Source organism: Amblyomma americanum, chromosome 5 (assembly GCF_052857255.1).
Source record: "Amblyomma americanum isolate KBUSLIRL-KWMA chromosome 5, ASM5285725v1, whole genome shotgun sequence".
NCBI classification, from domain to species: Eukaryota; Metazoa; Arthropoda; class Arachnida; order Ixodida; family Ixodidae; genus Amblyomma; species Amblyomma americanum.
The window spans coordinates 567,453-594,555 of NC_135501.1; positions in this window are offsets into that span (position 1 = coordinate 567,453).

A 27,103-nucleotide genomic window follows, 5' to 3' on the forward strand; every position below is an offset into this window, starting at 1 on the left:
CTTTTATGCTCAAGATTATTTGCTTATCGATGATATCGCTTCAACCTCTCATGCGTATTTAATCTGCTTTTGTTTGAGCAGGAGACTGGTTCCTTCAGGGTGGAGAGAATGTGTTGTGTTTTTCTTCTGCTCGCTTCATTGCACCACCATCAGTTGCGTGATGCAAAAAGCTCGCCCCACAGGACGTTTATCTGATGTAACTGTCATGTACAGTGGGCCCGTTCGTGTCTCTTTTGTGCTAAAGTTTATTTGCTCATCGCTGATATCGCTTCAACCTCCCATGCAAATTTAATCTCCTTTTGTTTGAGCAGGAGACTGGTTCCTTCAGGGTGGAGAGAATGTGTTGTGTTTTTCTTCTGCTCACTTCATTGCACCGCCATCAGTTGCGTGATGCAAAAAGCTCGCCCCACGGGACGTTTATCTGATGTAACTGTCTTTTACAGTGGGCCGTTTGTGACTCTTTTATGCTTAAGTTTGTTTGCTCATCGCAGATATCGCTTCAACCTCCCATGCAAATTTATTCTAATTTTGTTTGAGCAGGAGACTGGTTCCTTCAGGGTGGAGAGAATGTGTTGTGTATTTCTTGTGCTCTCTTCGTTGCACCGCCATCAGTGGCGTGATGCAATATTTCGCCCCACAGGACGTTTATTTGATGTAACTGTCCCGTACAGTGGGCCCGATCGTGTCTCTTTTATGCTAAAGTTTATTTGTTCATCGCTGATATCGCTTCAACCTCCCATGCAAATTTAATCTCCTTTTGTTTTAGCAGCAGACTGGTTCCTTCAGGCTGTAGAAAATGGGTTGTTTTTCTTGTGCTCTCTCCGTTGCACCGCCATCAGTTGCGTGATGCAAAAAGCTCGCGCCACAGTACGTTTATCTGATGTAACTGTCCTGTACAGTGGGCCCGATTGTGTGTTCGTGTCTCTTATGCTCAAGTTTATTTGCTCATCGCTGATATCGCTTCAACCTCCCATGCAAATTTAATATGCTTTTGTTTGAGCTGGATACTGGTTCCTTCAGTGTGGAGAGAATGTGTTGTGTTTTTCTTGAGCTCTCGTCGTTGCACAGCTATCAGTTGCGTGATGCAAAAAGTTCGCCCCACAGGACGTTTATTTGATGTAACTGTCCCATACAGTGGGCCCGATTGCATGTTCGTGTCTCTATTATGCTCAAGATTTTTTGCTCGTCGCTGATATCGCTTCAACCTCCCATGCAAAATTTATCTCCTTTTGTTCGTGCAGCGGACAGGTTCCTTCAGGGTGGAGAGAATGTGTTGTGTTTTTCTTGTGCTCTCTTCGTTGCACCGCCATCAGTGGCGTGATGCAAAAAACTCGCCCCACAGGACGTTTATTTGATGTAACTGTCCCGTACAGTGGGCCCGATTGCATGTTCGTGTCTCTATTATGCTCAAGACTTTTTGCTCGTCGCTGATTTCGCTTCAACCTCTCATGCATATTTAATCTCCTTTTGTTTGAGCAGGAGACTGGTTCCTTCAGGGTGGAGAGAATGTGTTGTGTTTTTCTTGTGCTCTCTTCGTTGCACCGCCATCAGTGGCGTGATGCAAAATCTCGCCCCACACGACGTTTATTTGATGTAACTGTCCCGTACAGTGGGCCCGATTGCATGTTCGTGTCTCTATTATGCTCAAGACTTTTTGCTCGTCGCTGATATCGCTTCAACCTCCCATGCAAAATTTATCTCCTTTTGTTTGTGCAGTGGACAGGTTCCTTCAGGGTGGAGAGAATGTGTTATGTTTTTGTTGTGCTCGCTTCATTGCATCGCCATCAGTTGCGTGATGCAAAAAGGTCGCCCCGCAGGACGTTTATCTGATGTAACTTTCCTGTACAGTGGGCACGATTGTGTGTTCGAGTCTCTTTTTTGCTCGAGTTTATTTGCTAATCGCTGATATCGCTTCAACCTTCCATGCAAATTTATTATGCTTTTGTTTGAGCTGGAGACTGGTTCCTTCAGGGTGGAGAGAATGTGTTGTGTTTTTCTTGTGCTCTCTTCGTTGCCCCGCCATCAGTTTCGTGATGCAAAAAGCTCGCCCCACAGGACGTTTAACTGATGTAACTGTCCTGTACACTTTGCCCGATTGTATGTTCGTGTCTCTTTTATGCTCAAGTATATTTGCTCATCGCTGATATCGCTTCAACCTCTCATGCATATTTAATTTCCTTTTGTTTGAGCAGGAGAATGGTTCCTTCAGGGTGGAGAGAATGTGTTATGTTTTTCGTCTGCTCTCTCCGTTGCACCGCCATCAGTTTCGTGATGCAAAAAGCTCGCCCCACAGGACGTTTAACTGATGTAACGGTCCTGTACACTTTGCCCGATTGTATGTTCGTGTCTCTTTTATGGTCAAGTATATTTGCTCCTCGCTCATATCGCTTCAACCTCCCATGCAAATTTAATCTCCTTTTGTTTGAGCAGGAGACTGGTTCCTTCAGGATGGAGAGAATGTGTTGTTTTTTCTTGTGCTCTCTTCGTAGCACCGCCATCAGTTGCGTGATGCAAAAAGCTCACCCCACAGGACGTTTATCTGATGTAACTGTCCTGTACAGTAAGCCCGTTTATGTCTGTTATGCTAAAGTTTGTTTGCTCATCGCTGATATCGCTTCAACCTGACATGCAAATTTAATCTAATTTTGTTTGAGCAGGAGACTGGTTCCTTCAGGGTGGAGATAATGTGCTGTGTTTTTCTTGTGCTCTCTTTGTTGCACCGCCATCAGTTGCGTGATGCAAAAAGCTCGCCCCAACAGGACGTTTAACTGATGTAACTGTCCTGTACACTTTGCCCGATTGTATGTTCGTGTCTCTTTTATGCTCAAGTATATTTGCTCATCGGTGATATCGCTTCAACCTCTCATGCATATTTAATTTCCTTTTGTTTGAGCAGGAGAATGGTTCCTTCAGGGTGGAGAGAATGTGTTATGTTTTTCGTCTGCTCTCTCCGTTGCACCGCCATCAGTTTCGTGATGCAAAAAGCTCGCCCCACAGGACGTTTAACTGATGTAACGGTCCTGTACACTGGGCCCGATTGTATGTTCGTGTCTCTTTTATGCTCAAGTATATTTGCTCACCGCTGATATCGCTTCAACCTCCCATGCAAATTTAATCTAATTTTGTTTGAGCAGGAGACTGGTTCCTTCAGGGTGGAGAGAATGTGTTGTGCTTTTCTTGTGCTCTCTTCGTTGCACCGCCATCAGTTGCGTGATGCAAAATGCTCGCCACACAGTAAGTTTATCTCATGCAACTGTGCTGTACAGCGCGCCCGATTGTGTGTTCGTGTCTCATTTTTGCTCAAGTTTATTTGCTCATCGCTGATTTCGCTTCAACCTCTCATGCATATTTAATCTCCTTTTGTTTGAGCAGGAGACTGGTTCCTTCAGGGTGGAGAGAATGTGTTATGTTTTTCTTCTGCTCTCTTCGTAGCACCGCCATCAGTTGCGTCATGCAAAAAGCTCGCCCCACAGTAAGTTTATTTGATGTAACTGTCCTGTACACTGGGGCCGATTGTATGTTTGTGTCTCTTTTATGCTCAAGATTTTTTGCTCGTCGCTGATATCGCTTCAACCTCCCATGCAAAATTTATCTCCTTTTGTTCGTGCAGCGGACAGGTTCCTTCAGGGTGGAGAGAATGTGATATGTTTTTGTTGTTCTCGCTTCATTGCATCGCCATCAGTTGCGTGATGCAAAAAGCTCGCCCCACAGGACGTTTATCTGATGTAACTGTCCTGTACAGTGGGCCCGATTGTGTGTTCGTGTCTCTTTTATGCTCAAGTTTATTTGCTCTTCGCTGATATCGCTTCAACCTCCCATGCAAATTTAATCTGCTTTTGTTTGAGGAGGAGACTGGTTCCTTCAGGATGGAGAGAATGTGTTGTGTTTTTCTTGTGCTCTCTTCATTGCACCGCCATCAGTGTTGTGATGCAACAAGCTCGCCCCACAGGATGTTTATTTGATGTAACTGTCCCGTACATTGGGCGCGATTGCATGCTCGTATCTCTTTTATGCTCAAGTTTTTTTGCTCGTCGCTGATATCGCTTCAACCTCCCATGCAAATTTTATCTCCTTTTGTTCGAGCAGCGGACAGGTTCCTTCAGGGTGGAGAGAAGGTGTGTTTTTCTTGTGCTCTCTTCATTGCACCGCCATCAGTGTTGTGATGCAACAAGCTCGCCCCACAGGATGTTAATTTGATGTAACTGTCCCGTACATTGGGCGCGATTGCATGCTCGTATCTCTTTTATGCTCAAGTTTTTTTGCTCGTCGCTGATATCGCTTTAACCTCCCATGCAAATTTTATCTCCTTTTGTTCGAGCAGCGGACAGGTTCCTTCAGGGTGGAGAGAAGGTGATGTGTTTTTCTTGTGCTCTCTTCATTGCACCGCCATCAGTGTTGTGATGCAACAAGCTCGCCCCACAGGATGTTTATTTGATGTAACTGTCCCGTACATTGGGCGCGATTGCATGCTCGTATCTCTTTTATGCTCAAGTTTTTTTGCTCGTCGCTGATATCGCTTTAACCTCCCATGCAAATTTTATCTCCTTTTGTTCGAGCAGCGGACAGGTTCCTTCAGGGTGGAGAGAAGGTGATGTGTTTTTCTTGTGCTCTCTTCGTTGCACCGCCATCAGTTGCGTGATGCTAAAACTCGCCCCACAGTAAGGTTATCTGATGTAACTGTCCTGTACAGCGGGCCCGATTGTGTGTTCGTGTCTCTTTTTTGCTCAAGTTTATTTGCTCATCGCTGATTTCGCTTCAACCTCTCATGCATATTTAATTTCCTTTTGTTTGAGCAGGAGAATAGAACTGTGCAAGGACTTAGCTTTAGATAGACTTTCAAGAGCTGTTAACAACTGTAAACGCAACAGCCTAGAGCTGTTTTTTACCGTGAAGACGCACAAAGATGACAAGCCGTTCCGGTGTATTGTGAGTGAAACGGATACGTGGCAACGAGAGATTAGCTCTTTTCTCCAAAAGTGTTTAAAGAATTTAGTTATACAAGACCCTTTTGTTGTAAAGAATTCAGGTGATGTGGTTTCTTTCCTACAGGGTTCCTCATCTTTAGGTTACGCTGTCTCTTTTGACATAGAAAACCTGTTCTTTTCTATACCGCACGATGACCTATTTTGTGCAGTTAGGTCTTGCATCGACGAAAATGGTGTAGTAGATTTTCAGAATACTAGTGGCCTAACCGTGGACAATTTCATGAAGCTACTAGAATTTTATCTTGAGTCCACTTTTGTAACTTTTGACAACCATTTTCATGTTCAACGTCAGGGCATTTGCATCGGGTCTTGTGTGGCACCGGTACTGGCTAACATTTTCTTGGCCAGCATTGATCGTGATCTGGTGTGTTATTTGGACGACAAGATAGTTCTTAGAGTTTTTTAGATACGTGGACGATTATTTGGTGATTTTTAAGAAGCAGCCCGGTTTGACGCACACGGTTACCGTGCAAGAGACCTTATCTGTCTTTAAACGACACGGGAGGGGTCTAACCTTCACCCACGAATTACCTGAACAAGATAGATTGCAGTTTTTAGATATTAACATCACTTTAACACCAGATCACACGTGTTGGATATACTCACCACGAGCCCGGAAAGACCTGTTGCCATTTGAGTCTGCTCATTCTAAGACGGTTAAACGCGCCATTGTTATGCTGTGCCTGAAGGAAGCCCTGCAGAAATCATGTGTTCACCTGGTAAAGGACAGCCTCAACAATCAGATTGGCAGGTTACAGAAAGCTGGTTTTCCCGTTTTCGTTGTGGTTGCTGTGGCAGAGAAGCTTCTGCAAAGCTTGAAACTTAGAACACCTCAAGAAGGTGGCGGTCAACCGAAGACCAGACCGGCGGTTGTCCCCTATATTCATAGGGTGTCCCACAACCTTAAGAATGTAGCCAATCGCTACGGTGTGCCGGTGGTATTTTCTGCCCCGCGCAAGTTGGCCTCTTTGTGCCCCCGGATTGTCTCCGGCGAGGAATGCGTGCGAGACTGCACGAAACGTCACGCCACCCAGTTTGTCAGGTGTTCTGTCGGGGCTGTGTATGAAATTCCCCTGACATGTGGAAAAGTTTACATCGGCCAGACGGGCCGTCGTATAAATGAACGACTAAGGGAACACAAGCTTTCTATGGTTAACGGAAAAGGGTCAAATTTGCCCTTACATTGCGGCGCATGCCCTTTGGCTACGCCTGATAAAGCATGCCAGCCTTTGCTGGCTAGAACAAAAATCTTAAGGCGCAGTCGTAACCAGGTAGCACGTGAACTCGCAGAGGCTTTTTTCATTGATAAGTCCGGTGATGAATGCGTAAGCGATTGTAGTATCAATTTGTATAAGAAAGAGAAAACGTTCCTGGCATGTGCGCTTAGGCAATGAGTGGATAAGAATCTAGGTGTATATATATTTGTGTTCTTTCTGAATAAAATCAGTCGCCAGTTTGCGCCCGTCCTTGTCTTTTCTCGTCCATGTCTTTTTTAGCGCAATTCCCTTCTTTAAGTATGTACGACCGACTCGCCCAACAACGTGCACTCCTGAATTACGTTTCTTCTGCAGTGGGTCCTTTCTTTTGTGTTTCTACGTCAAACTGTAATATACCTACTTTGATAAGCTCCATTGTGTCTGCGACCTGCCGTGCCCGTTTTTTCGGCTATTGACTCAAGAAGAATTTAGTGCCAATGGAATTCACAGCTCTTTTTGGCCACGTGTTACCGTCTGCTGGTCATTTGAAGCGCCTCTGCAAGATATTGAGATCGGAGCTATGGCGCCAAATCAGACTTCTAAATCACTGGCTGCGTTTGCACGCCTTTAGCACAGACTCCGAGTGGATATGTAAAGCTAGGTTACAGTCCTATCGGCGCCAGACTTCCCAAGCGGTCGAATTTTGGTGGAAGTGCCTTTTGCTGCGGCTTCCAAAGGGCAGGCCTAGAGAAAAAAGTCTTGGCTGTGCGATTTCTCTTCTGGGCGACACGGAACTACCACCCAAGATAGCCGATGTGCTAAAGAAAGGACCTACGTTCAGCATGGAGCCTAATGTGCCAGCGCACGAGTTGCTGTCGTTGAATCGACAAGTGGCGCGCAAAGCTAGTGAAGAGGACCGTGAAAGGTGTCTTCTTGATGGGGTCGATTGCCTGCTGCGGACGGCCACCAAGCCTCAAGTATCTGCATGCCGAAGACAGTCAACTGTGGTAAGGGACGCCGAAGAAGTCGTCTCTTTCTTCAAAGAACATCAGCTGATGCTTCTACAGGCAGACAAGGAGGGAGGATTTGCCGTGCTACCAGAGGGGATGTTTCACAACAAGGCCGTTGAAGCCGTCGGAAGGAACTTTGTCACCAAAAACGTGAGGACTTCCAAGGTGAAGGCTCAAGCCATAGAACTGTGCAAGGACTTAGCTTTAGATAGACTTTCAAGAGCTGTTAACAACTGTAAACGCAACAGCCTAGAGCTGTTTTTTACCGTGAAGACGCACAAAGATGACAAGCCGTTCCGGTGTATTGTGAGTGAAAGGGATACGTGGCAACGAGAGATTAGCTCTTTTCTCCAAAAGTGTTTAAAGAATTTAGTTATACAAGACCCTTTTGTTGTAAAGAATTCAGGTGATGTGGTTTCTTTCCTACAGGGTTCCTCATATTTAGGTTACGCTGTCTCTTTTGACATAGAAAACCTGTTCTTTTCTATACCGCACGATGACCTATTTTGTGCAGTTAGGTCTTGCATCGACGAAAATGGTGTAGTAGATTTTCAGAATACTAGTGGCCTAACCGTGGACAATTTCATGAAGCTACTAGAATTTTATCTTGAGTCCACTTTTGTAACTTTTGACAACCATTTTCATGTTCAACGTCAGGGCATTTGCATCGGGTCTTGTGTGGCACCGGTACTGGCTAACATTTTCTTGGCCAGCATTGATCGTGATCTGGTGTGTTATTTGGACGACAAGATAGTTCTTAGAGTTTTTAGATACGTGGACGATTATTTGGTGATTTTTAAGAAGCATCCCGGTTTGACGCACACGGTTACCGTGCAAGAGACCTTATCTGTCTTTAAACGACACGGGAGGTGTCTAACCTTCACCCACGAATTACCTGAACAAGATAGATTGCAGTTTTTAGATATTAACATCACTTTAACACCAGATCACACGTGTTGGATATACTCACCACGAGCCCGGAAAGACCTGTTGCCATTTGAGTCTGCTCATTCTAAGACGGTTAAACGCGCCATTGTTATGCTGTGCCTGAAGGAAGCCCTGCAGAAATCATGTGTTCACCTGGTAAAGGACAGCCTCAACAATCAGATTGGCAGGTTACAGAAAGCTGGTTTTCCCGTTTCCGTTGTGGTTGCTGTGGCAGAGAAGCTTCTGCAAAGCTTGAAACTTAGAACACCTCAAGAAGGTGGCGGTCAACCGAAGACCAGACCGGCGGTTGTCCCCTATATTCATAGGTGTCCCACAACCTTAAGAATGTAGCCAATCGCTACGGTGTGCCGGTGGTATTTTCTGCCCCGCGCAAGTTGGCCTCTTTGTGCCCCCGGATTGTCTCCGGCGAGGAATGCGTGCGAGACTGCACGAAACGTCACGCCACCCAGTTTGTCAGGTGTTCTGTCGGGGCTGTGTATGAAATTCCCCTGACATGTGGAAAAGTTTACATCGGCCAGACGGGCCGTTGTATAAATGAACGACTAAGGGAACACAAGCTTTCTATGGTTAACGGAAAAGGGTCCAATTTGCCCTTACATTGCGGCGCATGCCCTTTGGCTACGCCTGATAAAGCATGCCAGCCTTTGCTGGCTAGAACAAAAATCTTAAGGCGCAGTCGTAACCAGGTAGCACGTGAACTCGCAGAGGCTTTTTGCATTGATAAGTCCGGTGATGAATGCGTAAGCGATTGTAGTATCAATTTGTATAAGAAAGAGAAAACGTTTCTGGCATGTGCGCTTAGGCAATGATTGGATAAGAATCTAGGTGTATATATATTTGTGCTCTTTCTGAATAAAATCAGTCGCGAGTTTGCGCCCGTCCTTGTCTTTTCTCGTCCATGTCTTTTTTAGCGCAATTCCCTTCTTTAAGGAGAGAATGTGTTATGTTTTTCTTCTGCTCTCTCCGTTGCACCGCCATCAGTTGCGTGATGCAAAAAGCTCGCCCCCACAGGACGTTTAACTGATGTAACTGTCCTGTACACTGGGCCCGATTGTATGTTCGTGTCTCTTTTATGCTCAAGTATATTTATTTGCTCACCGCTGATATCGCTTCAACCTACCATGAAATTTAATCTAATTTTGTTTGAGCAGGAGACTGGTTCCTTCAGGGTGGAGAGAATGTGTTGTTTTTTCTTGTGCTCTCTTCGTTGCACCGCCATCAGTTGCGTGATGCAAAAAGCTCGCCCCACAGGACGTTTATCTTATGTAACTGTCCTGTACAGTGGGCCCGTTCGTGTCTCTTTTATGCTAAAGTTTATTTGTTCATCGCTGATATCGCTTCAACCTCCCATGCAAATTTAATCTCCTTTTGTTTTAGCAGCAGACTGGTTCCTTCAGGCTGTAGAAAATGGGTTGTTTTTCTTGTGCTCTCTCCGTTGCACCGCCATCAGTTGCGTGATGCAAAAAGCTCGCGCCACAGTACGTTTATCTGATGTAACTGTCCTGTACAGTGGGCCCGATTGTGTGTTCGTGTCTCTTTTATGCTCAAGTTTATTTGCTCATCGCTGATATCGCTTCAACCTCCCATGCAAATTTAATATGCTTTTGTTTGAGCTGGATACTGGTTCCTTCAGTGTGGAGAGAATGTGTTGTGTTTTTCTTGAGCTCTCTTCGTTGTACAGCTATCAGTTGCGTGATGCAAAAAGTTCGCCCCACAGGACGTTTATTTGATGTAACTGTCCCATACAGTGGGCCCGATTGCATGTTCGTGTCTCTATTATGCTCAAGATTTTTTGCTCGTCGCTGATATCGCTTCAAGCTCCCATGCAAAATTTATCTCCTTTTGTTCGTGCAGCGGACAGGTTCCTTCAGGGTGGAGAGAATGTGTTGTGTTTTTCTTGTGCTCTCTTCGTTGCACCGCCATCAGTGGCGTGATGCAAAAAGCTCGCCCCACACGACGTTTATTTGATGTAACTGTCCCGTACAGTGGGCCCGATTGCATGTTCGTGTCTCTATTATGCTCAAGACTTTTTGCTCGTCGCTGATATCGCTTCAACCTCCCATGCAAAATTTATCTCCTTTTGTTTGTGCAGTGGACAGGTTCCTTCAGGGTGGAGAGAATGTGTTATGTTTTTGTTGTGCTCGCTTCATTGCATCGCCATCAGTTGCGTGATGCAAAAAGCTCGCCCCGCAGGACGTTTATCTGATGTAACTTTCCTGTACAGTGGGCCCGATTGTGTGTTCGAGTCTCTTTTTTGCTCGAGTTTATTTGCTAATCGCTGATATCGCTTCAACCTTCCATGCAAATTTATTATGCTTTTGTTTGAGCTGGAGACTGGTTCCTTCAGGGTGGAGAGAATGTGTTGTGTTTTTCTTGTGCTCTCTTCGTTGCCCCGCCATCAGTTTCGTGATGCAAAAAGCTCGCCCCACAGGGCGTTTAACTGATGTAACTGTCCTGTACACTTTGCCCGATTGTATGTTCGTGTCTCTTTTACGCTCAAGTATATTTGCTCATCGCTGATATCGCTTCAACCTCTCATGCATATTTAATTTCCTTTTGTTTGAGCAGGAGAATGGTTCCTTCAGGGTGGAGAGAATGTGTTATGTTTTTCGTCTGCTCTCTCCGTTGCACCGCCATCAGTTTCGTGATGCAAAAAGCTCGCCCCACAGGACGTTTAACTGATGTAACGGTCCTGTACACTTTGCCCGATTGTATGTTCGTGTCTCTTTTATGGTCAAGTATATTTGCTCCTCGCTCATATCGCTTCAACCTCCTATGCAAATTTAATCTCCTTTTGTTTGAGCAGGAGACTGGTTCCTTCAGGATGGAGAGAATGTGTTGTTTTTTTCTTGTGCTCTCTTCGTAGCACCGCCATCAGTTGCGTGATGCAAAAAGCTCACCCCACAGGACGTTTATCTGATGTAACTGTCCTGTACAGTCAGCCCGTTTATGTCTCTTTTATGCTAAAGTTTGTTTGCTCATCGCTGATATCGCTTCAACCTGACAGGCAAATTTAATCTAATTTTGTTTGAGCAGGAGACTGGTTCCTTCAGGGTGGAGATAATGTGCTGTGTTTTTCTTGTGCTCTCTTTGTTGCACCGCCATCAGTTGCGTGATGCAAAAAGCTTGCCCCTCAGGAAGTTTGTCTGGTGTAATTGTCCTGTACAGCGGGCCCGATTGTGTGTGTTCGAGTCTCTTTTATGCTCAAGTTTATTTGCTTATCGCTGATATCGCTTCAACCTCCCATGCAAATTTAATCTCCTTTTATTTGACCAGGAGACTGGTTCCTTCAGGGTGGAGAGAATGTGTCGTGGTTTTCTTGTGCTCTCTTCGTTGCACCGCCATCAGTGGCGTGATGCAAAAAGCTCGCCCCACAGGACGTTTATTTGATGTAACTGTCCCGTATAGTGGGCCCGATTGCATGTTCGTGTCAATTTATGCTCTTATATCTTGCTCGTCGCTGATATCGCTTCAACCTCCCATGCAAATTTTATCTCCTTTTGTTCGAGCAGCGGACAGGTTCCTTCAGAGTGGAGAGAAGGTGTTGTGTTTTTCTTGTGCTCTCTTCGTTGCACCGCCATCAGTTGCGGGATGCAAAAAGCTCGCCCCACAGTAAGTTTGTCTGATTAAACTGTCCTGTACAGTGGGCCCGATTATGTGTTCGTGTCTCTTTTCTGCTGAGGTTTATTTGCTCATCGCTGATTTCGCTTCAATCTCTCATGCATATTTAATCTCCTTTTGTTTGAGCAAGAGACTGGTTCCTTCAGGTTGGAGAGAATGTGTTATGTTTTGTTCTGCTCGCTTCATTGCACCGCCATCAGTTGCGTGATGCAAAAAGCTCGCCCCACAGTACGTTTATCTGATGTAACTGTCCTGTACAGTGGGCCCGATTGTGTGTTCGTGTCTCTTTTTTGCTCCAGTTTATTTGCTCATCGCTGATATCGCTTCAACCTTCCATGCAAATTTATTATGCTTTTGTTTGAGCTGGAGACTGGTTCCTTCAGGGTGGAGAGAATGTGTTGTGTTTTTCATGTGCTCTCTTCGTTGCACCGCCATCAGTTTCGTGATGCAAAAAGCTCGCCCCACAAGGCGTTTAACTGATGTAACGGTCCTGTACACTTTGCCCGATTGTATGTTCGTGTCTCTTTTATGGTCAAGTATATTTGCTCCTCGCTCATATCGCTTCAACCTCCCATGCAAATTTAATCTCCTTTTGTTTGAGCAGGAGAATGGTTCCTTCAGGATGGAGAGAATGTGTTGTTTTTTTCTTGTGCTCTCTTCGTAGCACCGCCATCAGTTGCGTGATGCAAAAAGCTCACCCCACAGGACGTTTATCTGATGTAACTGTCCTGTACAGTCAGCCCGTTTGTCTCTTTTATGCTAAAGTTTGTTTGCTCATCGCTGATATCGCTTCAACCTGACATGCAAATTTAATCTAATTTTGTTTGAGCATTACACCGGTTCCTTCAGGGTGGATATAATGTGCTGTGTTTTTCTTGTGCTCTCTTTGTTGCACCGCCATCAGTTGCGTGATGCAAAAAGCTTGCCCCACAGGAAGTTTGTCTGGTGTAATTGGCCTGTACAGTGGGCCCGATTGTGTGTGTTCGTGTCTCTTTTATGCTCAAGTTTATTTGCTTATCGCTGATATCGCTTCAACCTCCCATGCAAATTTAATCTCCTTTTATTTGACCAGGAGACTGGTTCCTTCAGGGTGGAGAGAATGTGTCGTGGTTTTCTTGTGCTCTCTTCGTTGCACCGCCATCACTGGCGTGATGCAAAAAGCTCGCCCCACAGGACGTTTATTTGATGTAACGGTGCCGTACAGTGGGCCCGATTGCATGTTCGTGTCAATTTATGCTCTTATATCTTGCTCGTCGCTGATATCGCTTCAACCTCCCATGCAAATTTTATCTCCTTTTGTTCGAGCAGCGGACAGGTTCCTTCAGAGTGGAGATAAGGTGTGTTTTTCTTGTGCTCTCTTCCTTGCACCGCCATCAGTTGCGTGATGCAAAAAGCTCGCCCCACAGTAAGTTTGTCTGATTAAACTGTCCTGTACAGTGGGCCCGATTATGTGTTCGTGTCTCTTTTCTGCTGAGGTTTATTTGCTCATCGCTGATTTCGCTTCAATCTCTCATGCATATTTAATCTCCTTTTGTTTGAGCAAGAGACTGGTTCCTTCAGGTTGGAGAGAATGTGTTGTTTTGTTCTGCTCGCTTCATTGCACCGCCATCAGTTGCGTGATGCAAAAAGCTCGCCCCACAGTACGTTTATCTTATGTAACTGTGTAACTGTCCTGTACAATGGGCCTGATTGTGTGTTCGTGTCTCTTTTTTGCTCGAGTTTATTTGCTCATCGCTGATATCGCTTCAACCTTCCATGCAAATTTATTATGCTTTTGTTTGAGCTGGAGACTGGTTCCTTCAGGGTGGAGAGAATGTGTTGTGTTTTTCATGTGCTCTCTTCGTTGCACCGCCATCAGTTTCGTGATGCAAAAAGCTCGCCCCACAGGACGTTTACTGTTGTAACTGTCCCGTACAGTGGGCCCGATTGCATGTTCGTGTCTTTTTATGCTCTTATATTTTGCTCGTCGCTGATATCGCTTCAACCTCCCATGCAAATTTTATCTCCTTTTGTTCGAGCAGCGGACAGGTTCCTTCAGAGTGAAGAGGTGTTGTGTTTTTCTTGTGCTCTCTTCGTCGCACCGCCATCAGTTGCGTGATGCAAAAAGCTCGCCCCACAGTAAGTTTATCTGATTAAACTGTCCTGTACAGTGGGCCCGATTATGTTTTCGTGACTCTTTTCTGCTTAGGTTTATTTTCTCATCGCTGATTTCGCTTCAACCTCTCATGCATATTTAATCTCCTTTTGTTTGAGCAGGAGACTGGTTCCTTCAGGGTGGAGAGAATGTGTTATGTTTTTTTCTGCTCGCTTCATTGCACCGCCATCAGTTGCGTGATGCAAAAAGCTCGCCCCACAGTACGTTTATCTGATGTTACTGTCCTGTACAGTGGGCCCGATTGTGTGTTCGTGTCTCTTTTTTGCTCGAGTTTATTTGCTCATCGCTGATATCGCTTCAACCTTCCATGCAAATTTATTATGCTTTTGTTTGAGCTGGAGGCTGGTTCCTTCAGGGTGGAGAGAATGTGTTGTGTTTTTCTTGTGCTCTCTTCGTTGCACCGCCATCAGTTTCGTGATGCAAAAAGCTCGCCCCACTGGACGTTTAACTGATGTAACGGTCCTGTGCACTTTGCCCGATTGTATGTTCGTGTCTCTTTTATGGTCAAGCATATTTGCTCCTCGCTGATACCGCTTCAACCTCCCATGCAAATTTAATCTCCTTTTGTTTCAGCAGGAGGCTGGTTCCTTCAGGATGGAGAGAATGTATTGTGTTTTTCTTGAGCTCTCTTCGTTGCACCGCCATCAGTTGTGTGATGCAAAAAGCTCGCCCCAGAGGACGCTTATTTGATGTAACTATCCAGTACAGTGGGCCCGATTGCATGTTCGTGTCTCCTTTATGCTCTTTTTTTTGCTCGTCGCTGATATCGCTTCAACCTCCCATGCAAATTTTATCTCCTTTTGTTTGAGCAGTAGACTGGTTCCTTCAGGGTGGAGAGAATGTGTTGTTTTTTCTTGTGCTCTCTTCGTTGCACCGCCATCAGTTGCGTGATGCAAAAAGCTCGCCCCACAGGACGTTTATTTGATGTAACTGTCCCGTACAGTGGGCCCGATTGCATGTTAGTGTCTTTTTATGCTCTTATATTTTGCTCGTCGCTGATATCGCTTCAACCTCCCATGCAAATCTTATCTCCTTTTGTTCGAGCAGCGGACAGGTTCCTTCAGAGTGGAGAGAAGGTGTTGTGTTTTTTTTGTGCTCTCTTCGTTGCACCGCCATCAGTTGCGTGATGCAAAAATCTCGCCCCGCAGTAAGCTTATCTGATTAAACTGTCCTGTACAGTGGGCCCGATTATGTGTTCGTGACTCTTTTTTGCTTAGGTTTATTTGCTCGTCGCTGATTTCGCTTCAACCTCTCATGCATATTTAATCTCTTTTTGTTTGAGCAGGAGACTGGTCCCTTCAGGGTGGAGAGAATGTGTTATGTTTTGTTCTGCTCGCTTCATTGCACCGCCATCAGTTGCGTGATGCAAAAAGCTCGCCCCACAGTACGTTTATCTTATGTAACTGTCCTGTACAGTGGGCCCGTTCGTGTCTCTTTTATGCTAAAGTTTATTTGCTCATCGCTGATAACGTTTCAACCTCGCATGCAAATTTAATCTGCTTTTGTTTGAGCAGAAGACTGGTTCCTTCAGGGTGGAGAGAATGTGTTGTTTTGCTTGTGCTCTCTCTGTTGCACCGCCATCAGTTGCGTGATGCAAAAAGCTCGCCCCACAGTACGTTTATCTGATGTAACTTTCCTGTACAGTGGGCCCGATTGTGTGTTCGTGTCTCTTTTTTGCTCGAGTTTATTTGCTCATCGCTGATTTCGCTTCAACCTCCCATGCAAATTTATTATGCTTTTGTTTGAGCTGGAGACGGGTTTCTTCAGGGTGGAGAGAATGTGTTGTGTTTTTTTTGTGCTCTCTTCGTTGCACCGCCATCAGTTTCGTGATGCAAAAAGCTCGCCCCACATGACGTTTAACTGATGTAACTGTCCTGTACACTTTTCCCGATTGTATGTTCGTGTCTCTTTTATGCTCAAGTATATTTGCTCATCGCTGATATCGCTTCAACCTCCCATGCAAATTTAATCTCCTTTTGTTTGAGCAGGAGACTGGTTCCTTCAGAGTGGAGAGAATGTATTGTTTTTCCTGAGCTCGCTTTGTTGCACCGCCATCAGTTGTGTGATGCAAAAAGCTCGCCCCACAGGATGTTTATCTGATGTAACTGTTCTGTGCAGTGCGCCCGATTGTATGTCCGTGTCTCTTTTATGCTGAAGTTCATTTGCTCATCGCTGTTATCGCTTCAAACTCCCAAGCAAATATAATCTCCTTTTGTTTGAGCAGGAGACTGGTTCCTTCAGGGTGGAGAGAATGCGTTGTTTTTTCTTGTGCTCTCTTCGTTGCACCGCCATCAGTTGGTGAAGCAAAAAGCTCACCCCATAGGACGTTTATTTGATGTAACTGTCCCGTACAGTGGGCCCGATTGCATGTTCGTGTCTTTTTATGCTCCTATATTTTGCTCGTCGCTGATATCGCTTCAAACTCCCATGCAAATTTTATCTCTTTTTGTTCGAGCAGCGGACTGGTTCCTTCAGGGTGGAGAGAATGTGTCGTGGTTTTCTTGTGCTCTCTTCGTTGCACCGCCATCACTGGCGTGATGCAAAAAGCTCGCCCCACAGGACGTTTATTTGATGTAACTGTCCCGTATAGTGGGCCCGATTGCATGTTCGTGTCAATTTATGCTCTTATATCTTGCTCGTCGCTGATATCGCTTCAACCTCCCATGCAAATTTTATCTCCTTTTGTTCGAGCAGCGGACAGGTTCCTTCAGAGTGGAGAGAAGGTGTTGTGTTTTTCTTGTGCTCTCTTCGTTGCACCGCCATCAGTTGCGGGATGCAAAAAGCTCGCCCCACAGTAAGTTTGTCTGATTAAACTGTCCTGTACAGTGGGCCCGATTATGTGTTCGTGTCTCTTTTCTGCTGAGGTTTATTTGCTCATCGCTGATTTCGCTTCAATCTCTCATGCATATTTAATCTCCTTTTGTTTGAGCAAGAGACTGGTTCCTTCAGGTTGGAGAGAATGTGTTATGTTTTGTTCTGCTCGCTTCATTGCACCGCCATCAGTTGCGTGATGCAAAAAGCTCGCCCCACAGTACGTTTATCTGATGTAACTGTCCTGTACAGTGGGCCCGATTGTGTGTTCGTGTCTCTTTTTTGCTCGAGTTTATTTGCTCATCGCTGATATCGCTTCAACCTTCCATGCAAATTTATTATGCTTTTGTTTGAGCTGGAGACTGGTTCCTTCAGGGTGGAGAGAATGTGTTGTGTTTTTCATGTGCTCTCTTCGTTGCACCGCCATCAGTTTCGTGATGCAAAAAGCTCGCCCCACAAGGCGTTTAACTGGTGTAACGGTCCTGTACACTTTGCCCGATTGTATGTTCGTGTCTCTTTTATGGTCAAGTATATTTGCTCCTCGCTCATATCTCTTCAACCTCCCATGCAAATTTAATCTCCTTTTGTTTGAGCAGGAGAATGGTTCCTTCAGGATGGAGAGAATGTGTTGTTTTTTTCTTGTGCTCTCTTCGTAGCACCGCCATCAGTTGCGTGATGCAAAAAGCTCACCCCACAGGACGTTTATCTGATGTAACTGTCCTGTACAGTCAGCCCGTTTGTCTCTTTTATGCTAAAGTTTGTTTGCTCATCGCTGATATCGCTTCAACCTGACATGCAAATTTAATCTAATTTTGTTTGAGCATTAGACTGGTTCCTTCAGGGTGGATATAATGTGCTGTGTTTTTCTTGCGCTCTCTTTGTTGCACCGCCATCAGTTGCGTGATGCAAAAAGCTTGCCCCACAGGAAGTTTGTCTGGTGTAATTGGCCTGTACAGTGGGCCCGATTGTGTGTGTTCGTGTCTCTTTTATGCTCAAGTTTATTTGCTCCTCGCTCATATCGCTTCAACCTCCTATGCAAATTTAATCTCCTTTTGTTTGAGCAGGAGACTGGTTCCTTCAGGATGGAGAGAATGTGTTGTTTTTTTCTTGTGCTCTCTTCATAGCACCGCCATCAGTTGCGTGATGCAAAAAGCTCACCCCACAGGACGTTTATCTGATGTAACTGTCCTGTACAGTCAGCCCGTTTATGTCTCTTTTATGCTAAAGTTTGTTTGCTCATCGCTGATATCGCTTCAACCTGACAGGCAAATTTAATCTAATTTTGTTTGAGCAGGAGACTGGTTCCTTCAGGGTGGAGATAATGTGCTGTGTTTTTCTTGTGCTCTCTTTGTTGCACCGCCATCAGTTGCGTGATGTAAAAAGCTTGCCCCTCAGGAAGTTTGTCTGGTGTAATTGTCCTGTACAGCGGGCCCGATTGTGTGTGTTCGAGTCTCTTTTATGCTCAAGTTTATTTGCTTATCGCTGATATCGCTTCAACCTCCCATGCAAATTTAATCTCCTTTTATTTGACCAGGAGACTGGTTCCTTCAGGGTGGAGAGAATGTGTCGTGGTTTTCTTGTGCTCTCTTCGTTGCACCGCCATCACTGGCGTGATGCAAAAAGCTCGCCCCAAAGGACGTTTATTTGATGTAACTGTCCCGTATAGTGGGCCCGATTGCATGTTCGTGTCAATTTATGCTCTTATATCTTGCTCGTCGCTGATATCGCTTCAACCTCCCATGCAAATTTTATCTCCTTTTGTTCGAGCAGCGGACAGGTTCCTTCAGAGTGGAGAGAAGGTGTTGTGTTTTTCTTGTGCTCTCTTCGTTGCACCGCCATCAGTTGCGGGATGCAAAAAGCTCGCCCCACAGTAAGTTTGTCTGATTAAACTGTCCTGTACAGTGGGCCCGATTATGTGTTCGTGTCTCTTTTCTGCTGAGGTTTATTTGCTCATCGCTGATTTCGCTTCAATCTCTCATGTATATTTAATCTCCTTTTGTTTGAGCAAGAGACTGGTTCCTTCAGGTTGGAGAGAATGTGTTATGTTTTGTTCTGCTCGCTTCATTGCACCGCCATCAGTTGCGTGATGCAAAAAGCTCGCCCCACAGTACGTTTATCTGATGTAACTGTCCTGTACAGTGGGCCCGATTGTGTGTTCGTGTCTCTTTTTTGCTCGAGTTTATTTGCTCATCGCTGATATCGCTTCAACCTTCCATGCAAATTTATTATGCTTTTGTTTGAGCTGGAGACTGGTTCCTTCAGGGTGGAGAGAATGTGTTGTGTTTTTCATGTGCTCTCTTCGTTGCACCGCCATCAGTTTCGTGATGCAAAAAGCTCGCCCCACAAGGCGTTTAACTGATGTAACGGTCCTGTACACTTTGCCCGATTGTATGTTCGTGTCTCTTTTATGGTCAAGTATATTTGCTCCTCGCTCATATCTCTTCAACCTCCCATGCAAATTTATTCTCCTTTTGTTTGAGCAGGAGAATGGTTCCTTCAGGATGGAGAGAATGTGTTGTTTTTTTCTTGTGCTCTCTTCGTAGCACCGCCATCAGTTGCGTGATGCAAAAAGCTCACCCCACAGGACGTTTATCTGATGTAACTGTCCTGTACAGTCAGCCCGTTTGTCTCTTTTATGCTAAAGTTTGTTTGCTCATCGCTGATATCGCTTCAACCTGACATGCAAATTTAATCTAATTTTGTTTGAGCATTAGACTGGTTCCTTCAGGGTGGATATAATGTGCTGTGTTTTTCTTGCGCTCTCTTTGTTGCACCGCCATCAGTTGCGTGATGCAAAAAGCTTGCCCCACAGGAAGTTTGTCTGGTGTAATTGGCCTGTACAGTGGGCCCGATTGTGTGTGTTCGTGTCTCTTTTATGCTCAAGTTTATTTGCTCCTCGCTCATATCGCTTCAACCTCCTATGCAAATTTAATCTCCTTTTGTTTGAGCAGGAGACTGGTTCCTTCAGGATGGAGAGAATGTGTTGTTTTTTTCTTGTGCTCTCTTCATAGCACCGCCATCAGTTGCGTGATGCAAAAAGCTCACCCCACAGGACGTTTATCTGATGTAACTGTCCTGTACAGTCAGCCCGTTTATGTCTCTTTTATGCTAAAGTTTGTTTGCTCATCGCTGATATCGCTTCAACCTGACAGGCAAATTTAATCTAATTTTGTTTGAGCAGGAGACTGGTTCCTTCAGGGTGGAGATAATGTGCTGTGTTTTTCTTGTGCTCTCTTTGTTGCACCGCCATCAGTTGCGTGATGCAAAAAGCTTGCCCCTCAGGAAGTTTGTCTGGTGTAATTGTCCTGTACAGCGGGCCCGATTGTGTGTGTTCGAGTCTCTTTTATGCTCAAGTTTATTTGCTTATCGCTGATATCGCTTCAACCTCCCATGCAAATTTAATCTCCTTTTATTTGACCAGGAGACTGGTTCCTTCAGGGTGGAGAGAATGTGTCGTGGTTTTCTTGTGCTCTCTTCGTTGCACCGCCATCACTGGCGTGATGCAAAAAGCTCGCCCCACAGGACGTTTATTTGATGTAACTGTCCCGTATAGTGGGCCCGATTGCATGTTCGTGTCAATTTATGCTCTTATATCTTGCTCGTCGCTGATATCGCTTCAACCTCCCATGCAAATTTTATCTCCTTTTGTTCGAGCAGCGGACAGGTTCCTTCAGAGTGGAGAGAAGGTGTTGTGTTTTTCTTGTGCTCTCTTCGTTGCACCGCCATCAGTTGCGGGATGCAAAAAGCTCGCCCCACAGTAAGTTTGTCTGATTAAACTGTCCTGTACAGTGGGCCCGATTATGTGTTCGTGTCTCTTTTCTGCTGAGGTTTATTTGCTCATCGCTGATTTCGCTTCAATCTCTCATGCATATTTAATCTCCTTTTGTTTGAGCAAGAGACTGGTTCCTTCAGGTTGGAGAGAATGTGTTATGTTTTGTTCTGCTCGCTTCATTGCACCGCCATCAGTTGCGTGATGCAAAAAGCTCGCCCCACAGTACGTTTATCTGATGTAACTGTCCTGTACAGTGGGCCCGATTGTGTGTTCGTGTCTCTTTTTTGCTCGAGTTTATTTGCTCATCGCTGATATCGCTTCAACCTTCCATGCAAATTTATTATGCTTTTGTTTGAGCTGGAGACTGGTTCCTTCAGGGTGGAGAGAATGTGTTGTGTTTTTCATGTGCTCTCTTCGTTGCACCGCCATCAGTTTCGTGATGCAAAAAGCTCGCCCCACAAGGCGTTTAACTGATGTAACGGTCCTGTACACTTTGCCCGATTGTATGTTCGTGTCTCTTTTATGGTCAAGTATATTTGCTCCTCGCTCATATCTCTTCAACCTCCCATGCAAATTTATTCTCCTTTTGTTTGAGCAGGAGAATGGTTCCTTCAGGATGGAGAGAATGTGTTGTTTTTTTCTTGTGCTCTCTTCGTAGCACCGCCATCAGTTGCGTGATGCAAAAAGCTCACCCCACAGGACGTTTATCTGATGTAACTGTCCTGTACAGTCAGCCCGTTTGTCTCTTTTATGCTAAAGTTTGTTTGCTCATCGCTGATATCGCTTCAACCTGACATGCAAATTTAATCTAATTTTGTTTGAGCATTAGACTGGTTCCTTCAGGGTGGATATAATGTGCTGTGTTTTTCTTGCGCTCTCTTTGTTGCACCGCCATCAGTTGCGTGATGCAAAAAGCTTGCCCCACAGGAAGTTTGTCTGGTGTAATTGGCCTGTACAGTGGGCCCGATTGTGTGTGTTCGTGTCTCTTTTATGCTCAAGTTTATTTGCTCCTCGCTCATATCGCTTCAACCTCCTATGCAAATTTAATCTCCTTTTGTTTGAGCAGGAGACTGGTTCCTTCAGGATGGAGAGAATGTGTTGTTTTTTTCTTGTGCTCTCTTCATAGCACCGCCATCAGTTGCGTGATGCAAAAAGCTCACCCCACAGGACGTTTATCTGATGTAACTGTCCTGTACAGTCAGCCCGTTTATGTCTCTTTTATGCTAAAGTTTGTTTGCTCATCGCTGATATCGCTTCAACCTGACAGGCAAATTTAATCTAATTTTGTTTGAGCAGGAGACTGGTTCCTTCAGGGTGGAGATAATGTGCTGTGTTTTTCTTGTGCTCTCTTTGTTGCACCGCCATCAGTTGCGTGATGCAAAAAGCTTGCCCCTCAGGAAGTTTGTCTGGTGTAATTGTCCTGTACAGCGGGCCCGATTGTGTGTGTTCGAGTCTCTTTTATGCTCAAGTTTATTTGCTTATCGCTGATATCGCTTCAACCTCCCATGCAAATTTAATCTCCTTTTATTTGACCAGGAGACTGGTTCCTTCAGGGTGGAGAGAATGTGTCGTGGTTTTCTTGTGCTCTCTTCGTTGCACCGCCATCACTGGCGTGATGCAAAAAGCTCGCCCCACAGGACGTTTATTTGATGTAACTGTCCCGTATAGTGGGCCCGATTGCATGTTCGTGTCAATTTATGCTCTTATATCTTGCTCGTCGCTGATATCGCTTCAACCTCCCATGCAAATTTTATCTCCTTTTGTTCGAGCAGCGGACAGGTTCCTTCAGAGTGGAGAGAAGGTGTTGTGTTTTTCTTGTGCTCTCTTCGTTGCACCGCCATCAGTTGCGGGATGCAAAAAGCTCGCCCCACAGTAAGTTTGTCTGATTAAACTGTCCTGTACAGTGGGCCCGATTATGTGTTCGTGTCTCTTTTCTGCTGAGGTTTATTTGCTCATCGCTGATTTCGCTTCAATCTCTCATGCATATTTAATCTCCTTTTGTTTGAGCAAGAGACTGGTTCCTTCAGGTTGGAGAGAATGTGTTATGTTTTGTTCTGCTCGCTTCATTGCACCGCCATCAGTTGCGTGATGCAAAAAGCTCGCCCCACAGTACGTTTATCTGATGTAACTGTCCTGTACAGTGGGCCCGATTGTGTGTTCGTGTCTCTTTTTTGCTCGAGTTTATTTGCTCATCGCTGATATCGCTTCAACCTTCCATGCAAATTTATTATGCTTTTGTTTGAGCTGGAGACTGGTTCCTTCAGGGTGGAGAGAATGTGTTGTGTTTTTCATGTGCTCTCTTCGTTGCACCGCCATCAGTTTCGTGATGCAAAAAGCTCGCCCCACAAGGCGTTTAACTGATGTAACGGTCCTGTACACTTTGCCCGATTGTATGTTCGTGTCTCTTTTATGGTCAAGTATATTTGCTCCTCGCTCATATCGCTTCAACCTCCCATGCAAATTTAATCTCCTTTTGTTTGAGCAGGAGAATGGTTCCTTCAGGATGGAGAGAATGTGTTGTTTTTTTCTTGTGCTCTCTTCGTAGCACCGCCATCAGTTGCGTGATGCAAAAAGCTCACCCCACAGGACGTTTATCTGATGTAACTGTCCTGTACAGTCAGCCCGTTTGTCTCTTTTATGCTAAAGTTTGTTTGCTCATCGCTGATATCGCTTCAACCTGACATGCAAATTTAATCTAATTTTGTTTGAGCATTAGACTGGTTCCTTCAGGGTGGATATAATGTGCTGTGTTTTTCTTGTGCTCTCTTTGTTGCACCGCCATCAGTTGCGTGATGCAAAAAGCTTGCCCCACAGGAAGTTTGTCTGGTGTAATTGGCCTGTACAGTGGGCCCGATTGTGTGTGTTCGTGTCTCTTTTATGCTCAAGTTTATTTGCTTATCGCTGATATCGCTTCAACCTCCCATGCAAATTTAATCTCCTTTTATTTGACCAGGAGACTGGTTCCTTCAGGGTGGAGAGAATGTGTCGTGGTTTTCTTGTGCTCTCTTCGTTGCACCGCCATCACTGGCGTGATGCAAAAAGCTCGCCCCACAGGACGTTTATTTGATGTAACGGTGCCGTACAGTGGGCCCGATTGCATGTTCGTGTCAATTTATGCTCTTATATCTTGCTCGTCGCTGATATCGCTTCAACCTCCCATGCAAATTTTATCTCCTTTTGTTCGAGCAGCGGACAGGTTCCTTCAGAGTGGAGATAAGGTGTGTTTTTCTTGTGCTCTCTTCCTTGCACCGCCATCAGTTGCGTGATGCAAAAAGCTCGCCCCACAGTAAGTTTGTCTGATTAAACTGTCCTGTACAGTGGGCCCGATTATGTGTTCGTGTCTCTTTTCTGCTGAGGTTTATTTGCTCATCGCTGATTTCGCTTCAATCTCTCATGCATATTTATTCTCCTTTTGTTTGAGCAAGAGACTGGTTCCTTCAGGTTGGAGAGAATGTGTTGTTTTGTTCTGCTCGCTTCATTGCACCGCCATCAGTTGCGTGATGCAAAAAGCTCGCCCCACAGTACGTTTATCTTATGTAACTGTGTAACTGTCCTGTACAGTGGGCCCGATTGTGTGTTCGTGTCTCTTTTTTGCTCGAGTTTATTTGCTCATCGCTGATATCGCTTCAACCTTCCATGCAAATTTATTATGCTTTTGTTTGAGCTGGAGACTGGTTCCTTCAGGGTGGAGAGAATGTGTTGTTTTTTCTTGTGCTCTCTTCGTTGGACCGCCATCAGTTGCGTGATGCAAAAAGCTCGCCCCACAGGACGTTTATTTGATGTAACTGTCCCGTACAGTGGGCCCGATCGCATGTTAGTGTCTTTTTATGCTCTTATATTTTGCTCGTCGCTGATATCGCTTCAACCTCCCATGCAAATCTTATCTCCTTTTGTTCGAGCAGCGGACAGGTTCCTTCAGAGTGGAGAGAAGGTGTTGTGTTTTTTTTGTGCTCTCTTCGTTGCACCGCCATCAGTTGCGTGATGCAAAAAGCTCGCCCCGCAGTAAGCTTATCTGATTAAACTGTCCTGTACAGTGGGCCCGATTATGTGTTCGTGACTCTTTTTTGCTTAGGTTTATTTGCTCGTCGCTGATTTCGCTTCAACCTCTCATGCATATTTAATCTCTTTTTGTTTGAGCAGGAGACTGGTCCCTTCAGGGTGGAGAGAATGTGTTATGTTTTGTTCTGCTCGCTTCATTGCACCGCCATCAGTTGCGTGATGCAAAAAGCTCGCCCCACAGTACGTTTATCTTATGTAACTGTCCTGTACAGTGGGCCCGTTCGTGTCTCTTTTATGCTAAAGTTTATTTGCTCATCGCTGATAACGTTTCAACCTCGCATGCAAATTTAATCTGCTTTTGTTTGAGCAGAAGACTGGTTCCTTCAGGGTGGAGAGAATGTGTTGTTTTTTTCTTGTGCTCTCTTCGTAGCACCGCCATCAGTTGCGTGATGCAAAAAGCTCACCCCACAGGACGTTTATCTGATGTAACTGTCCTGTACAGTCAGCCCGTTTATGTCTCTTTTATGCTAAAGTTTGTTTGCTCATCGCTGATATCGCTTCAACCTGACATGCAAATTTAATCTAATTTTGTTTGAGCAGGAGACTGGTTCCTTCAGGGTGGAGATAATGTGCTGTGTTTTTCTTGTGCTCTCTTTGTTGCACCGCCATCAGTTGCGTGATGCAAAAAGCTTGCCCCTCAGGAAGTTTGTCTGGTGTAATTGTCCTGTACAGCGGGCCCGATTGTGTGTGTTCGAGTCTCTTTTATGCTCAAGTTTATTTGCTTATCGCTGATATCGCTTCAACCTCCCATGCAAATTTAATCTCCTTTTATTTGACCAGGAGACTGGTTCCTTCAGGGTGGAGAGAATGTGTCGTGGTTTTCTTGTGCTCTCTTCGTTGCACCGCCATCACTGGCGTGATGCAAAAAGCTCGCCCCACAGGACGTTTATTTGATGTAACTGTCCCGTATAGTGGGCCCGATTGCATGTTCGTGTCAATTTATGCTCTTATATCTTGCTCGTCGCTGATATCGCTTCAACCTCCCATGCAAATTTTATCTCCTTTTGTTCGAGCAGCGGACAGGTTCCTTCAGAGTGGAGAGAAGGTGTTGTGTTTTTCTTGTGCTCTCTTCGTTGCACCGCCATCAGTTGCGGGATGCAAAAAGCTCGCCCCACAGTAAGTTTGTCTGATTAAACTGTCCTGTACAGTGGGCCCGATTATGTGTTCGTGTCTCTTTTCTGCTGAGGTTTATTTGCTCATCGCTGATTTCGCTTCAATCTCTCATGCATATTTAATCTCCTTTTGTTTGAGCAAGAGACTGGTTCCTTCAGGTTGGAGAGAATGTGTTATGTTTTGTTCTGCTCGCTTCATTGCACCGCCATCAGTTGCGTGATGCAAAAAGCTCGCCCCACAGTACGTTTATCTGATGTAACTGTCCTGTACAGTGGGCCCGATTGTGTGTTCGTGTCTCTTTTATGGTCAAGTATATTTGCTCCTCGCTCATATCGCTTCAACCTCCCATGCAAATTTAATCTCCTTTTGTTTGAGCAGGAGAATGGTTCTTTCAGGATGGAGAGAATGTGTTGTTTTTTTCTTGTGCTCTCTTCGTAGCACCGCCATCAGTTGCGTGATGCAAAAAGCTCACCCCACAGGACGTTTATCTGATGTAACTGTCCTGTACAGTCAGCCCGTTTGTCTCTTTTATGCTAAAGTTTGTTTGCTCATCGCTGATATCGCTTCAACCTGACATGCAAATTTAATCTAATTTTGTTTGAGCATTAGACTGGTTCCTTCAGGGTGGATATAATGTGCTGTGTTTTTCTTGTGCTCTCTTTGTTGCACCGCCATCAGTTGCGTGATGCAAAAAGCTTGCCCCACAGGAAGTTTGTCTGGTGTAATTGGCCTGTACAGTGGGCCCGATTGTGTGTGTTCGTGTCTCTTTTATGCTCAAGTTTATTTGCTTATCGCTGATATCGCTTCAACCTCCCATGCAAATTTAATCTCCTTTTATTTGACCAGGAGACTGGTTCCTTCAGGGTGGAGAGAATGTGTCGTGGTTTTCTTGTGCTCTCTTCGTTGCACCGCCATCACTGGCGTGATGCAAAAAGCTCGCCCCACAGGACGTTTATTTGATGTAACGGTGCCGTACAGTGGGCCCGATTGCATGTTCGTGTCAATTTATGCTCTTATATCTTGCTCGTCGCTGATATCGCTTCAACCTCCCATGCAAATTTTATCTCCTTTTGTTCGAGCAGCGGACAGGTTCCTTCAGAGTGGAGATAAGGTGTGTTTTTCTTGTGCTCTCTTCCTTGCACCGCCATCAGTTGCGTGATGCAAAAAGCTCGCCCCACAGTAAGTTTGTCTGATTAAACTGTCCTGTACAGTGGGCCCGATTATGTGTTCGTGTCTCTTTTCTGCTGAGGTTTATTTGCTCATCGCTGATTTCGCTTCAATCTCTCATGCATATTTAATCTCCTTTTGTTTGAGCAAGAGACTGGTTCCTTCAGGTTGGAGAGAATGTGTTATGTTTTGTTCTGCTCGCTTCATTGCACCGCCATCAGTTGCGTGATGCAAAAAGCTCGCCCCACAGTACGTTTATCTTATGT